Consider the following 15,471-nt stretch of genomic DNA (forward strand, 5'->3'; position numbering starts at 1 on the left):
AGATACCTGGCTGCCTAACCAGGGGTATCTTCCCTTCTTCCTCGTTAACAGAACCCGATACTCCAACCTTCCTTGCACCTCGGGGCAGCTGTCAACAGAAGGGTGGGGAAACTACTGGGCAGGACCCCCAGGAGTATCCTTAAGTAGGGACGGAAAGCTAGGGCAATGTTTTTGCGCATCTGCTTTTATTCCTGCCTCAGCCTAGGCTGTGGATGAGATGGCGGGAACTCCAACCACCACCTCGGATCACGAGGTGAACTTGGAGATGGAAATCACGCACTAGGATGGCAGGAGAGGAAAAGAGAAGGAGCCAGCTTCCTGAAGATCAGGTGAGCTGCCAGCCAGCCTAGAACTATCCACCCTCATGCTTCTATTTCTTGAGAAAAACAAACAAATTTCTTTGTTATCAAGCCATTGTAACTTCCAACCTCTGTTGAATCAGCCCCCCATAATACCTGATACGCAGAGATGGGGAAAACAGCAGAAAGGGACAGAGCAGTAATCCAAGAGCACTTTCCACTATTAATCTTTGAAAATCTCTCTCGATACCCCAAGGCCAAACTCACTAAGTACAAAATTTTCTGAACATCAAATTCTATCAAGAACACCCCTTACAGACTCGTGTGGTGGTCCACAGGGCACAGGCAGGGCCAGGAGCTGTACTGACCTTCAAATCCTTTCACTGTACGATCAGGATATGGCATGACAGCTGCATCTGTGCACCAGACGGCTCCATGGGCTTGTCTTGTCGATGCCACGAAATGCCAAAATCTCCAGGGGGTGCCGCCTGCAGCCACTGTCCGCAGGGAGAACAAAGAGAAAGTCAGGTAGAGAGAAGACATGTGATTGGAATCCCCTCACTCAGGCAGACGTTGATGTAAATCCTCGATAGAGCTGGCCTCAAAATAAACAAACAGGTATCTTTACCCAGACCTCTGCTTAAATACCCCTGTAGACTGGCTGGCTGTGGCCCATGTGCCATCACCAGGTTAACATGATAATATCTGGTAGGAGAGCAGAGCACTGAGAAACTATCTCACAAGCATGATCATTATGATGAACGGTTTATGAAAGTGCAGAGCTCTCAGCTCTCTCCAAAATGGATTGTTCAGGTACTCTTTCTCAATGATACCAAGAAGGAAAAAAAAAAAAAAAGGCATGATACAGAAAAAAAAAAAGGCATGATCATGATAATCAGCAGACCTGGGTTTTTCTTTCTCTCTCTCTCTTTTTTTTTTTTTTGGCTGATGTTGGCATTAACCCATCACACGACCTAAACTACCGACAAATTCTTGAACTCATGTTTCTTCACATGCGTATTAGTGCCTCGTTGCTGCTGTAACAAATTGTGTAACACACACACATTGGTTTAAAACAATGCAAATGCCTCATCTTACAGTTCTAGAGTCCAGGTGTCAAAAAACAGGTTGGTAAGGCTGCATTTGTCCTGGAGGCTCTCGGAGATCATCTGTTTCCATCCTTTTTGCAGCTTCTAGAGGCTGCCAGCCTTCCTTGGCCCACGGCCCCTTCCTCCGCCATCTTCAGAGCCAGCAGCATAAGCATCCTCAAATCTCTCTCTGATTCTGAGCTTCCTGCCTCCCTCTTAAAAGGACCCTTGTGATCACACTGCCTCCCGGGTAACCCACGATAATCTCCCCATCTCACAATTCTTAATCATTCAGGCAGAGTTCCTTTGGCCATATAAGAAACATGCAGGTGCCAGGGATTAGGATGTGGACGTCCTAGGATGGGAGCCATTACTTTGCCTAACAACGTGGACGTTGGAAAGTTGAGAGAGAAACACTTCAAAGTCCCTTCCATCTATTTACACCTTATTCATCACGATTATTTTCCCTCTGTGTGGTTCAGATCCATCTGATCTTCAAAAACTGCTGCAGCCCCACAGTACTGGTTCCACTGACCAAACAAACTGGAGATGCCTTGATGAACTTATTTATCTATTTAATACATCATTAAATCCTTACGGGTGCCTACTATGTGCCAGGGACACTCTACACCCTCTGGGGCATAACAAAGTTAAATAAGCCATGGCCACAGCCTTCAGATAGATTCCAGCAGACCAACTGCAGTGCATAAGGGGTGCTGCTTTCAAATATCTCTTTGTTACTTTGTAGGTTTGAGTTTATCAGGCAAGCATGAATGGGGGCTGGTTTTTATTTTGTATTTGCAATTTTATAAGGTGTCTCGTTCTCAATAGGGTGGCATTTTAGATAAAACAATTCTTTGTTGTCTCGAGGACACTTAGCATCTGTGGCCTCACCTAGTGTCAGTAATGTTTCAGTCACCGTGACTCACACACACAGGCACACATGAACATACACAGGTTTCCAGATGCCTCTGGGGGTAGGCTTGGGGTGGGACTGCTCCTGGTTGAGATGCACTGGGTGAAAAGTTGTGGACAAAGCAGATAAACCTTCCTTAGGTTTTCCATCTAATTCTTAGATTTTCCACACAATTCTAGTAATCTGCGCCTTTCCCAAGATTTTAAGATGCCCAATAAGCACATTAAAATCATTTCCTTTACGATTAAATATTAACCGTTTAGATGACGGTGGCAAAAATGCCCACTTTTTTCACTATTCTGTGCTCTTAGAATAAAGAGTTAATCATGTCCTTCTAAATTCCAATCACAGCTGGAGACTGAATGCCAAGGTATACCGCAGAAGTCTTACTGGGGATGGCGAATCAAGGAGAGAAGGCACTGCTACGGTTTGCTTGGTAGGGGGTATGAACTAAAGGTTTGGCTGTACCAGGAGCTCTACTTTTCAACAATATTAGTTCCTTACACAATCAGGTGCCTTCCTGTGGCAAGACCACAATCTCCCAAATTATATCTGTAGTTGACTCTCTCCAACCAATTTTCTGTAGCCGGTAGTTTGAATTATTCCGAAGTTACAGATAAAGACCACCACCAACCAAAAAGTGTGTCTGAAGCTATGTCGGCCCCCATGACACCTGTTCCTTGCCAAATGAAAGAAAAGCTTTAGGAGGTGGGAAAAAGCACCCTTCTTTTCTGTGTCCATCTCTCTGTCTCTGTCCCTCCCACTGGCAGTCACACAGTTGAAAGCTGGCTTTCAGTTACTCTGATAATGAACAGCCGGTACTCTGGCAATCACAAGTTCTTAGCGTTGACTTCTAAAATAACAAGCAACAGCAAACAGTCTTTGCTGCTCGTCCTCCTCCAAGTAAAATCCCCCGGTATCCAGGCTCCAGAAGGGAATTAACATCAGCCATTAAGACCGTTATTTGGCTAAATAAGGACAAACCATTCTCCAAAGGAAAATTTTAACCTTAGATGATATCTGGGCTTTATCTTTTTTGTCCAGTTTCTGGATATTAAGGATGAATGGGTGATTTATAGATCATCGATGCAAACTGCATTCTGGGATTAAATAATTCATGAATACAGCGTGAAGCCCAGGAAGAATGAGAAGTTTTCTATTACCTGAGGTCTTTCGAGGATGCAAAATAGTTACGTAGCTACTTGTTACGGGAGTAGGGGGGCTCATACTTAGGAAATCTGGGTTGCTCGTTCCTAGCACTCCTGTAAAGTGACCCTACACCAATAAGTCATTAATTAAGGCTCATAACTAAACTTGGATGAGACCAAACATGTAAGAAAAGCTCCCATACATCCTCATCCAAGGATGAGTGAACCTTGCCTCTCTTTCTTTCCTAAGAACCAGAGCGCTGTCAAGCAGCTCACAGGGGACCCCATCTCCTGTACTCAGCATCAGAGCAGACCATCTTCCACTTCATTGCGTCAAATTTCTCAGACACAGATCCAGTGCTCACCATGCACCAGACATCAGGCAAGACCCAGGGGAATTAGCAAAATAGGACTGTTTATGCCCTGAGCATAGAGCAAGTCACGAATAGACACAGACAGCAATGTTCTCCCTTCTGTCACATGTGAATTGGGTAATATTTAATATCAAAGCCAGGATGGAACAGAGAAGCACAACTACAGGCTCAAAAATAGAAACAAATGAATGTCATCAGTGTAATGGGGGCTTTTGTGGAGGCTGAGTAGAAGGGACCCTGAAGGCTCAAGAGAGAAAGTGATCGGCCCAACCGGGGAAGGTCCTCCCCGGCACTGTGACTTCGGCGGGATGGTGGCAGAAGAGATGGCCGATTGTGGGCAGACGTGAATGTATTTGCTTGTTTATATGAGAACTACTTGTTGATGGGTCACAGATGGAGTAAGAAGCAAAGGGAGGAGCTGAGATTAAATCCCCAAGTGAACAGCTTTCATAACTGAGTGATGGTGGTTCCACTTACCAAAAACGAAAGAGCCAGGCCTAGAGGGTTTTATCATGTTTGTGCCACGAGCTCAGAACCCCGACATGTGCCAACTGACCCCAGTGTCCTCGGTGTGTTTGTGGCCCCTGTTGGGAATGTCTGAGGTCCAGCAGTGCTGCACTGGAAGAGGTAACACAGAAGTTCGAGTATCCAGTTCTGTGCTCCTGCTGAGCATGCATGCTCCCTCCCAAAGTTCATATATTGATGCCAGCATTCAGGAAGTCTCCTCCAAGCTCCGCAGGAGGCCCAGGAGGGTATTACTAGGGAAGAAAGGCATGCTACTGACCCAAACAATAGGAAAACAAGGAGGCGCCTGCGGGCGTCACCGCTCTTCCTGCAGGTGTCCGGTCTTCCTGCAGCATCCCCTACTGGCAGAGCCTAACATAGAGCCAATTGGCAAAAAAATGTGGTGTGGATGGGTCCCAGCCCCAGCATGGCAAAACAGAACACAGGGTGGGTTTGGGGCTGAACAACAAGCTTTTAACTATCATCGCATCATTCCAGACCTCTACTCATACCCACTGGTACCCTGTTCCCCAACTGCAGAGTCACAGGTACTTACAGCTGTGAGGTGCAGACAACTGAAAGTGAATTGAGGACGGTACTCAGTGGGCAGTGAAGTTCTTCCGAGGAATTAACCAAGACACAGCTTGAGGCTCCTGGGGCCGATACCATCAGAAACTGAATTTCTCCCTCTCAGGGCCTTCCCACTGTACATTCTCACCTAGACCTCCCTGGAGGTATCAGGTACTGAGTGGTACTTACACGTAAGACAGTATCAGGCAAGAAGGAATCCCACCCCAGAAAGTACTGGTTGACTCTCCCAGCAATGACCTTATGTTCCTGTCATGAGAAGCTGGTGGTAACACCCACCTCTCAGTGTTTGGCCCCCTCCCTGGCCTACAGCTCTTGGTGACTTCTCATTGTCACCCTCGTTTCCCTTCTGGGAATAGCCCTTAATACTACTCTTAGTTCTGTACTCATATGATGGACTGAGCTGGAATGGGAAGACACCTAGTTCTGACCCTATGACTATCTGACTTTGAGCTCTTCCTGCTGCCAACACCATGTTGAAGGTTAAGAGAGTCCAAAGAGGAAAAGAACTGGGGCAGGTGCACAGCCCTGACCTTGGCCAAGCAGAGATGAGACTGACATCTCATCTCAACCTCAAGACCTCAACTTCAAGGCTGTACCAACCATACCCACTACTATCTCTGGGAAGCAACAGGGCCAATTAAAAAATACTGTACACTAATATCTGGAGTTCTCTGGAAAGAATAGGACAAACAGGAAAAATACTGGGTACACAGAGACCTGTAAAATGGGTATAATAATACCTATGACAGAGACTCCACTGAGGTGAGATGACTTTGAAAGCACAGGCCATATGTGAACTGGGTAATATTTAATCTCAATGGAAGGATTGTTAGTAATACTCCTGCACTTGATCTAAGGCCATTCTCAAGTTTTATGAGATGACATTAAGGGAAAAGCCATGGGAAGCAAATCTACTTGGCCTCTTTTTTAATCACTGTGTTTTATCAGCAACTTCTGTTGCTCCCCTGCAGAACAAACGTCCTTCCAACTCAGAAGATAGCAGGTGAACACCATCATGTACGTGTTCCAGAAGCTGTCGGACTGGTTTCAAAAAGCCCCATTTTATCCATGTGAATAATATGGTTTCCCTTCTGTAAGCAAAACCATGATATATAGGCAAACTCTGTGTTAATTGGATAAACCAGTGGTAAAACCCCAAAAGAACAATTAACTTTCATGTGAAATACTCCCAGCTGAAATCTTGGAAAACTTGCATGTAATTAGTACTCTCTTCCAGCTCTCCGAAGTATAAAATACAATACATTAGGGCTTGTAACACTAATATCGCCAAGAACACAGCTTTCTTGGGGAGTCTAATTTGCCACTAACATGCGGATGGCAGGCTAGTTGGTGCTTTCACCTGTTCTGGCTAATTGTTTTTAATATGATTTAGAAACTCTATGCCCCATGATACATAGCTCACGATGTAACAGACCCCCAGGGCTGGGCTGCGGTGAGTCATGAAATTCAGATTTCAAATTGAGAAGTGACCTCCAAGGTCATTTGGTCCAGTTCCCAAGCAATGGTTTATGAACCTGTTGTATCATAATCAGCTCAGGACCATTTACAAATGATAGTTTCCCGAGTTGCACCCTCAGAAATTCTGATTCAGCAAGTCTTGGCTGGACCTCAGAAATCTCTCTTAAAAATAAATGAACACATTTCTGAATGCCATCAGGAGGTCCTGTGGTCCAGCCATGCTTGGGAACTATTGATGTCCTGAACTTTCTACTTAATGCAGAAATTTCCTCTGTAACTTTAGTGATCAGTGGGCATCCAGTCTCTGCTTGAACATTCCCAGAAACAGGAAGCTCCCTGGTTCAGCTCCAGTTGACCATGGCTGCCCAGACCACCATGCTGAGAGGGCTTCTGAGGCAGTATCCTGATTCAGTGGAAAGGGATGCTGAGTTGATTAGTGCTGTCTGCCCTGGGCATAGGTAAGGGCAGTATGTATTTGCCGTTCCTGATAAAAGACTTCCACTCTGAATCCCACTCAACAGCTTTTAGTTTATGAAGATTGAGAAAGTGGTCTAGCTCTTAAGTTGCCCTTATATCAGACTATTGCAAGGGAAATGACCAGAAGGCCAGAATTTGAAAACTTGGGTTTTAGTTGTGGCTCCACCAAAACAGTCCTATCTTGAGAGATTTGCTTACCCCTCTGACTGTCAGTTGCCTGTTTACCAAATAAGGACATAATATCCATCTGGAAGTGTTTTGAGACTCAAATACACTTACAAATGTGAAGAGGCTTTGAAAATGCTTATTTATAAATAAAAAAAGTGGAGTACTCTTATTGTCAGTATACTGTCAAACAGTAGTGGTATTTCCCCAGGAGTACAGGTGCTTCAGCAGGTAGCCAAGTATGTACATGCAGTAATACAGAATTCAAAACACCGAGCCTTTCTTCCCATAATGATATCACGACTCCTTTCGTTATCAGAACAAAGGCTTGTTCAAACCAAGAGCAATCAGAAAGCGAGTCTGCCTGGTTTTCAAATAGCTTTTGTAAACATTTTGTAAACATCCACCACTCTGCCTTTCCCTCCGCCTTCACCCACAGCTACCAAGCCTGATCATTGATTGGAATTTAAGTGACCTGCCATTGGCTTAAATTCATTTAATAGAGTTGTGTGATTCAAATGGTGACTTGACCTAATGGGCTTAACTGACCCCTGTTATTTTGAATGAACAGACTTAATTTGTTAAATGGCCAGATGAGATAGACACTGATTAGACTAAAAGATACAAGATTGTAAAACTGATGGAATGATTTACTAGTTTGTTAATAATCTCCTTAAGGACAAGGAATAGGTCTTACTTACCTGTTCCTTACAGTACTTAGTGATATATTTTGTGTACTGGATGAACTCAACACCTGTTTATTGAATGAATGAGTGAATGACAGATGGAATGAACGAATAGTTCACATGTGACTTCCAGAGGACCTGGGGCTGCTTGTGCTGCTGTGACAACTAAGATGTACGTGTGCAGGTGCGTGTGCCTGTGTGTGTGTGAGATGGGGGGACACAGAGACACACACACACAGAGATGTGGAGCCTCGAAGACATTCTTGCTTTAGAAGAAAAAGAACTATGTCTACCCATCTCCAACAGAATCAACTGATTTAGTCAACGTGTTTAAAAAAATTATTTGACCATCAGGCCAGCTGTTTGACCTTTATTTCTACAAGATACCTCTCACTGTATCTTTGCTCATCAAGGCAGGGGAGGAGGGGGATTAGCAGGAACAGCCCCAGAGCCAGGTGATCTCGTGTTGAGTCCCATTTGTGCCTGTATCAGCAATTAAACTTATTTGCTCTGTGCTTCAGTTCCCTCTTTTGTAAAATGGAAATCATGATAATTGTATCTACATCTCAAGCAAACAGGTAGGTTACTATTGTGAGGATTACCTGGAAAGCACTAAGACCAGCATCAGGTATATGCTTGATAAAAGTGTATGCATTTAAAACGGTACTTTTCCAGATCATACTAACACAAGCCATCAAATCAAGAAAAAGCACCAAATTGATTGGCAGGATTTATAGCCCACCCAAAGGAACCAAAACGTAGCTCCACTGAGACTCCCGAAAATCAGCATCACAACCTGTCAATTCTGCTAAACTAGTTACTCTTACAGGAACTATGGGAAAGGTGGGGTGGAATGGGGTGGGGTGGACTTTAGTAAACTGTCATCTGTTGAAGGCTACCATGTGCTGGTGTCATAGTCAAGACGGCACAGACTGGGTGGCTTATAAACAACAGAAATCTGCTGCTTACAGTTCTGGAGGCTGGAAGTCTAAGATCAAGCCACCAGCACAGCTGGGGGGATACCCTACTCCTCATTCAGAACTGGCACCATCTTGCTGTGTCTTCACACGGAAGGAGGAAGGGACTAGAGGTCTCTCTGGAACCTTCTTTTTAAGTCATTATTTCCATTCATGAGGGCTCCACCCTCATCATTTATATATCTCCCAAAGACCCCACCCTAATACCATCATCTTCTGGGGTTAGGATTTCAACAAATGAATTTGGGAGGGACACAAACATTCAGATCATAGCAGATGGCACTCTGCTTGGCATCAAAAGGTTCAGGAAGGTTCCATTCATATGTACTGTCATCTTTAATACTCTCAGCAGCCCTGAGACATAGGATTATTCACCTCAAGTTACTGCTGAACCAAAGAATGAACAATGAATGAGTTTCAGAAAGCTAGAAAGCAACAGGCTTAGGATTTGAACCTAAGCTTGTGTGGTTCCAAAGCCTTCCATTCACTCACTTACTGCTTATTTATGGAATGGTTATTATGTAGAAGTCCCTGTGTGAGAGGCAGAGGAATGAGAGTTGCCCTCCTTGTCCTCATGAAACTTAAGTTCCATCCGTGACTTTTTTGACGTCAAAACCACAAACTATAGAATTAAATTGCATCTTAGACATGTATTTGACATGAACATGAAGTAACCTATGCTGTAAAATTGCCGATTAGTTTGTCTATGGTTTAAAAGAAAAAATAACTCACATTTAGTCATACCCACTGTATGATGGTATGGCCATGTGCTCCCATAACTGGTATTGAAGATTTCTGTTCTTGGAGCAAAATTCTCAGATTTAAAAATAAATGACATTGATTTATCATTAGAGCCTTTTCATATAAGAATTTATCTCAACAGAACTTTTAAAGATATAAAATATACAGTTTATGTAGCCTTAGGTTTCTTAACAGAACCAAATCAAACTGAATAATAAAGTAAAACGGAATAATAAAATGATCAAATAGTGTAAGATCAAGTCAGAACTGATTTGGAAGCACCTTTTATAATTATGAGGCTGGAAGCGGTCTCTGCAGATTCGGCAGAACTGAATCACAAAATGAATTAAGACCATATCAAATTATTAATACTCTTCATACGCTGTAAAAAGTCTTCCTTCACGCCTCTCTGGGAACTGGAGCAAAATGTCTCCAAGAGCAGGCAGGGAAAATCGAGGAAAATTAATAAATAGGATATTGCTTATTGTCCTTTAATAGCCACTTGTCTAATCCTTTGAACGTTTACAGGCTTTCATTCTTTCCAAAGAACATCCAAATGCCTTATCTTATTTAACCTCTGTAAGACCTCTGTGAGATTCTTGAGAGGAGCCTCCTGGCTCAGCATAGGTGGTCAAGGGACTGAGGGCTAGACTTCAGGCTGCTTCTCCTGGCTGGGCACCGGCAGGTAAGTTCCTTAACTGGTCCATGCTGGCCTGGCCTCACCCGGACAGGGAGGATGACAGCGCTGTGTTAGAGATGCCGTCAAGAGTGCACTTGCTTGGCTGACAGCCTCCAGGCGTTAATGCCTTCAGGGTCCACCTCGACTGAGGGGGCTGTGGTCACACTACCCTCAGAGCATCTGGTGGCCAGCAGCTGAGTATGGCAGTGGGACTCAGGCCAGGCCCTTTCCACCCAACGACGGTCTACTTGAATGGGCGGTCTGTGCTCTGGAACTCCCCCCCGGGCTGGCAGAGACTCTGTCAGCTCTGCATTGGTGCCACAGCTCCCCATTCCCCATCCTGTTTCCTTCCACTTAGCTGTTCATAAACATTATTCCTTGTAAACCTTTGGCATTCCTAACTCCCTCTGAGCATCTGCTTCCAGAGGGCCCAGGTGCCTACCTGCTAATAGTGCTTACCTGGGAGGAACCTGGTAAGAGAATGTAGGTGGAGTTCTTCGGCTAGAGCTGGCCCATGATAAGCTCTCGGTAAGTATCAGCTGTGGCTGGTGTCCTTACCCCTGCTTGTGCTCGGGAGAGCAGAGACAGTGCTGTTAAGTGATTGGCCAGCTAAACTAAGTTTTCTCTGCCGGTCAGCGATTCTAAACGATGACATCTCCAAGGAGACTTCCAGAAGGTTTCATTATTGGACTCGTGCGTCACTCATTATTGCCCAGAACTCACACTGGGGTCACTCTCGAGGGGGAGTGGCATTTATTTCTCAAGACGGCACTTGGCTGGCGTGGGGAAGGTGCGTGGGAAGCTCTGGGTGCTTTGGGACTAGTTCTTCAGATTATCTTCTCTGTGATCCCCAAAGTCGCTCTCTATAGACTTGTCGTCTACATATTAATAACCTGTCTGTTTGACCTTTTTCATTATATCTCAACTAACAACTTTATCTTTCTTGCAGGTGTGTCACAGTCAATTGTCTTTATGGCCTGGGTTTATACATAACCTCTGAATGGCACTTGGTGCTTTTCAACCTGTACAAACAACTTGGAAATGAAATGCATTATTCCTCCTTCCAGGTGCCAGGTTACTTCTGTCTACCCTTTGCCATTTTGAGATGTTAGTTCCTCGATGCAGGACATAAAAAATTATTCCACTCTCCTTTCCCTACCGTTTATTAAATGTTTTTCAGGTTCCAAGTCCTGTACCAAAATGTTTACACTTTACATCTTTTACCCTCCCCAAGACTCTTGAGGTAGGTGTTCCATGAAGAAACTGAGGCCAGAGAAGTTCAGTGTTTTGCCAGAGGTCACATAACTCATTGAGTTTCTGTGTCACTGGGGGCTCATAGCTTTATGAGCTGTGGGTAAGCAAGAAAGGTATTTATTTAAAGATATATTGAAAAAGTAGCAAAAATAACTTGGGGGACAGTGTCAGGAGGCTTACAGAACTATTGAAAGTGGCAGCATCCGTCTCAAGTCTGTGCAGCCAGGAAAAATGCCCCACACTTCACTCAAAAGCCCCATCTCTTATTTTTATGTGTTCCGAGCCCAGGTTCAGTGTGGGTACCTCTGCTGGACTGGCCCTAGGTCACAAGCCTGGGTCTGGGAAAGCAAGCTCCCAGCACTGTCAGCCCTTGAAGTGAGAGATAGTCTTTGCACATTGCCAACTCTCAGAAGGCAGAAACTTTCTGAAACACAGGGCATGTGTGGAAGGTAGAGAAATGCTCTGCACCCCAAAGATGCCCACGGAAATCTATGAATGTATTAGGTTACATAGCAAATGGGAGTTAAGAAAGCAGATGCAGTTGTCACTGCTAATCAACTGACTTTGAAATAGGAGGATTATCCTGGATTATTTGAGGGGACCCTGCATAACCACAAGGGTCTTTGTATGTGGAAGAGGGATACAGAAGAGGCAATGTTAGAGTGATGGAGTGTGAGAAAGACTCAGACAACAATTGCTGGCCTTGAACATGGAGGAACGGGCCACAAGCCAAGGAATGTGGGGCAGTCACTGGAAGCTGGAAAAGATGAGGAAATGGATTCTCTTCCTGGGGCCTGCAGGACATCATGCAGCCCTGTCAGCACCTTAATTTAATCCAATGAGACCCAGATTGCACTTCTAACCTCCAGAATGGTAACATAAGAAATGTGTGTTGTTTTAAGCCACTGAGTTTGTGGCAGTTTGTTACAGCAGCTCCAGAAGACTAATCCAGCAGGTCGTAGCAGTGTGTAGCAATAATCTGAGTGAGGCATAGAAATATAACGGAGAGGAAATAAACCCAGGCTTCAGAAATGACGTCTGGTAGAAAAGAATGAGCTGAGATGGGAGTAAAGGGCCTACGAGCCTGTGTTTTGGCTCCAAGTTACCATGTAAACCTGTGCATGTGGAGTGAAGGTTTGAGAAAGACTTTTAAATCTTTGCAAGTTATACAAGGTTACAAAAAATTTCCACCGTCTCAAGCGTCCTAGTTGCTCGGGTGCTACAGTGAGATCCAAGAAGACAGGCTGAACCACAGCAAAATCAGAAACATGCCTAACATCTGGATGGTGGAGCAAGATTTAGAGTAAGTCCCTTTAGCGTGTACGTTAACTGCAGGAAAGCAAAACAAATTCACTGAAGACAGCAAAGAAAGGAGAGTGTAAAAAGTTTCTAGGGCACAGAGGATACGTGAAAACTGGTAAGTGTGGTATTACTAAATTAAGGCATATAGAATTAGACTGATATTTTCTATATTTGGTAGGCTCTTTTCCTTTTTTGCAAAAAAAACAAAACAAACATTCCTAGGGACTTCCAGTTGTTTGGTGTCCATCCTGTCCTCCTGGTTCTCCCCAGGAGATCTTAGAACGCTCCACTGTAAATCAATCATGGTAGTGATGTTGGGGACCAGCTGGACATGGACATAAACATAACCCCTACAGTTTGAGAGAAACTACGAAAAGTGACTTTTTATAGATTTCAGATTCCAATTTTCCCCCAGCCATTTGAGATGACAGCTGTGGACCACGTTTTTCAGTCTCTGAGCTTCCCTTAAGTGTCCCTCAGCGAAACAGAAATTGGCCATGAATTCTGATCATTTATCTGTTCTGACTGGGTCTTTCTAATGAATCTTGCCACACCACTAAAATCCAGAAGGCTAAATCCCTTCTGGCAGACCCCTTGTTTTCTGATCTCCGATTCGCCCTGCGCCATTTCCCCTACTCTGTGTGGCTTCCTTGGGCTTCCAGCCTGGAGGTGCCCTGACTTCAGGCACTGACACTAGAGCTCAGTGGTGTCTACACCTCCATCCAGCCCGAAGGACCAGAGAGGGGAGGAACTACCCACTGCTCTCCATCTTCCCGGGCTCTCGATGCTCATACAGATTCAAAGGGTGTCCCAGTCCTGCTTGTCTTTAGAATTTCTAATTTCTTCATCATCTTTTTCCGATTCGGTCTTGACTTCTTTCTACACTGCTTTCTCCCTTGGGGATGTGTGTTCAATCTAACCATCTGCTTACAGCCCCCTTTTGAATACTCAGGCAAATATTCATTGAATTTCTGTTGCACTATTTTCCCCCTCTCTCAATAAATTATCCTGTCTCCTCCTAGAGACCACCATGTCTTCCTTCCGGAACTCCGGGTTCTTCACGTGCATGAAAATCCTTCTGAATTTATCTTCATCTCCAGTGCACCCTTGCCTTGACTGTTTTCCACTGTCAGCACGCTCCTGCCGCTGTGGGATGTTATGCACCGCGTAGCCCATGGGAACGAATGCTAACTTTCTTCCTTCCTTGTTGATGCCGGTCTGCCTCCTGCGTGAACAGGCTCTAGGAAACAAGGTGGCTGTCCAAGCACAGATGCCTCAGGCAGCCTCAGCCCCTGAGCACCCTACACCACACACAGTGACCAGCCCGGAGCCCTGCCTGTTTCTGCCCAGGTCAGGATGGGTGACTCCAAAGCTGAGCAGAGTGGCAGAATGGCCCCTCTGGGCCACCCCAGAACTTCCCAGTCCCATGTGGGCCCCTGAAGCCTGAGGCTGATATGGATGCCTGTTTATACACTGAGGATTATTCTGGTTTAATTTGAGAGATAATACAACATGGTATCATGCACTTGGAAGAGAAAATGTAAGCAGCGTACAGATGTCGGTAATGACTCCAAGGGTCAACCCCCATTTGTGTTCCATGGGACCCCACACACGCCAGAAGGCGGGATTTTGGTCTTTGCCAGTCCAAATAAGGACTAAGGGTAGGAGGAAAATTTTTTGCCCCTATGTAAGGCTAAAATGCATCTCCCTGTGATGTGATCTCAGGGAAACCCTCTGCAGGGCAAGCAAGGACAACACCCAGAGGCCTTCACTGGGAGGCCAGCAGGTCAGGAATCACCATGGCCCTTGTGTTTGCAAAAGGCTCCACCTCTTCCAGCTGCACAATCTGAGACAAGTTACTTAATTTCCCCGAGTCTCCGTGTCCTCATACGTAAAATGGAGACAATGACAGCTAGGTAGCAGGACTGCCTTACAAAGGAAATGAGAGGGTGTATTTGATTATGGTGTCTGCCCTCCTCCCTGGCTTCCTGTGGGTTTGGCTTTGCAGTTGGTGATTTGGGGGGACTTTCACCAGTAGAAAGGACCCTCCAGGCACCCCAGACTTGAGCGAGGCCCATCTTCATGCAGCACTGGGGTGAGCACATGCCTTGAGGGTGGGCCTGCCTGGGTTCAAAGTTTCCCTCTTCCCCTTGGCGGCCGAGTGGCCTTAGACAGGTGATGATACTAGCACTGATAGGACTGTATGAGGATTAGAAGAGAGAATTTCTGCAAAATATTTAGCACATATTTTAATAACTGTTTCTTAATATCCAAGTCCTTGATTATTTTCAGATTTTATCATTTTCCTAGGGGGGGTGGGGCTGAGGGAACATAAAGTAATTTCCAGTTAAAAGAGAACAGGTGAATGTTTATAGTCCCTCTCCACGTCCAGAGTGTTGTGTACATTAATCCTCAAAGCCGTGAGATGAGCAAGGCAGTCTGGATTGCTCCCAGTCTACCCAGGAGGAAACAGAGGCGTGAAGCCCTTCAACAGCTTTTCTGAAGTCACAGGCCAGGAGGTGAGAGCGCCCATCCGGCTGACACTTCACTCATCAATCTACATGGACTCACACTGAAAGTCAGGTCAGCCGGAGCCTGTCCTCCAGGCCGGAGCAAAGGCAATTTTATCTTGGACCTTTAATAAAACCGTTTGTTTGCTTTAGTGCCAGGTATAGCGCCTCTTCTTCTCTGCCTGCCACTTGCCTCCTAGCAAGGAAAGGACATCTACTCAGCTATGCAGCTGGTCTTTGAGATTCTGGGCATCAAGTGGAATCACTCTCCGAGGTCAATC

This window comes from Vicugna pacos, chromosome 18 (assembly GCF_048564905.1).
Source record: "Vicugna pacos chromosome 18, VicPac4, whole genome shotgun sequence".
Lineage (NCBI taxonomy): Eukaryota > Metazoa > Chordata > Mammalia > Artiodactyla > Camelidae > Vicugna > Vicugna pacos.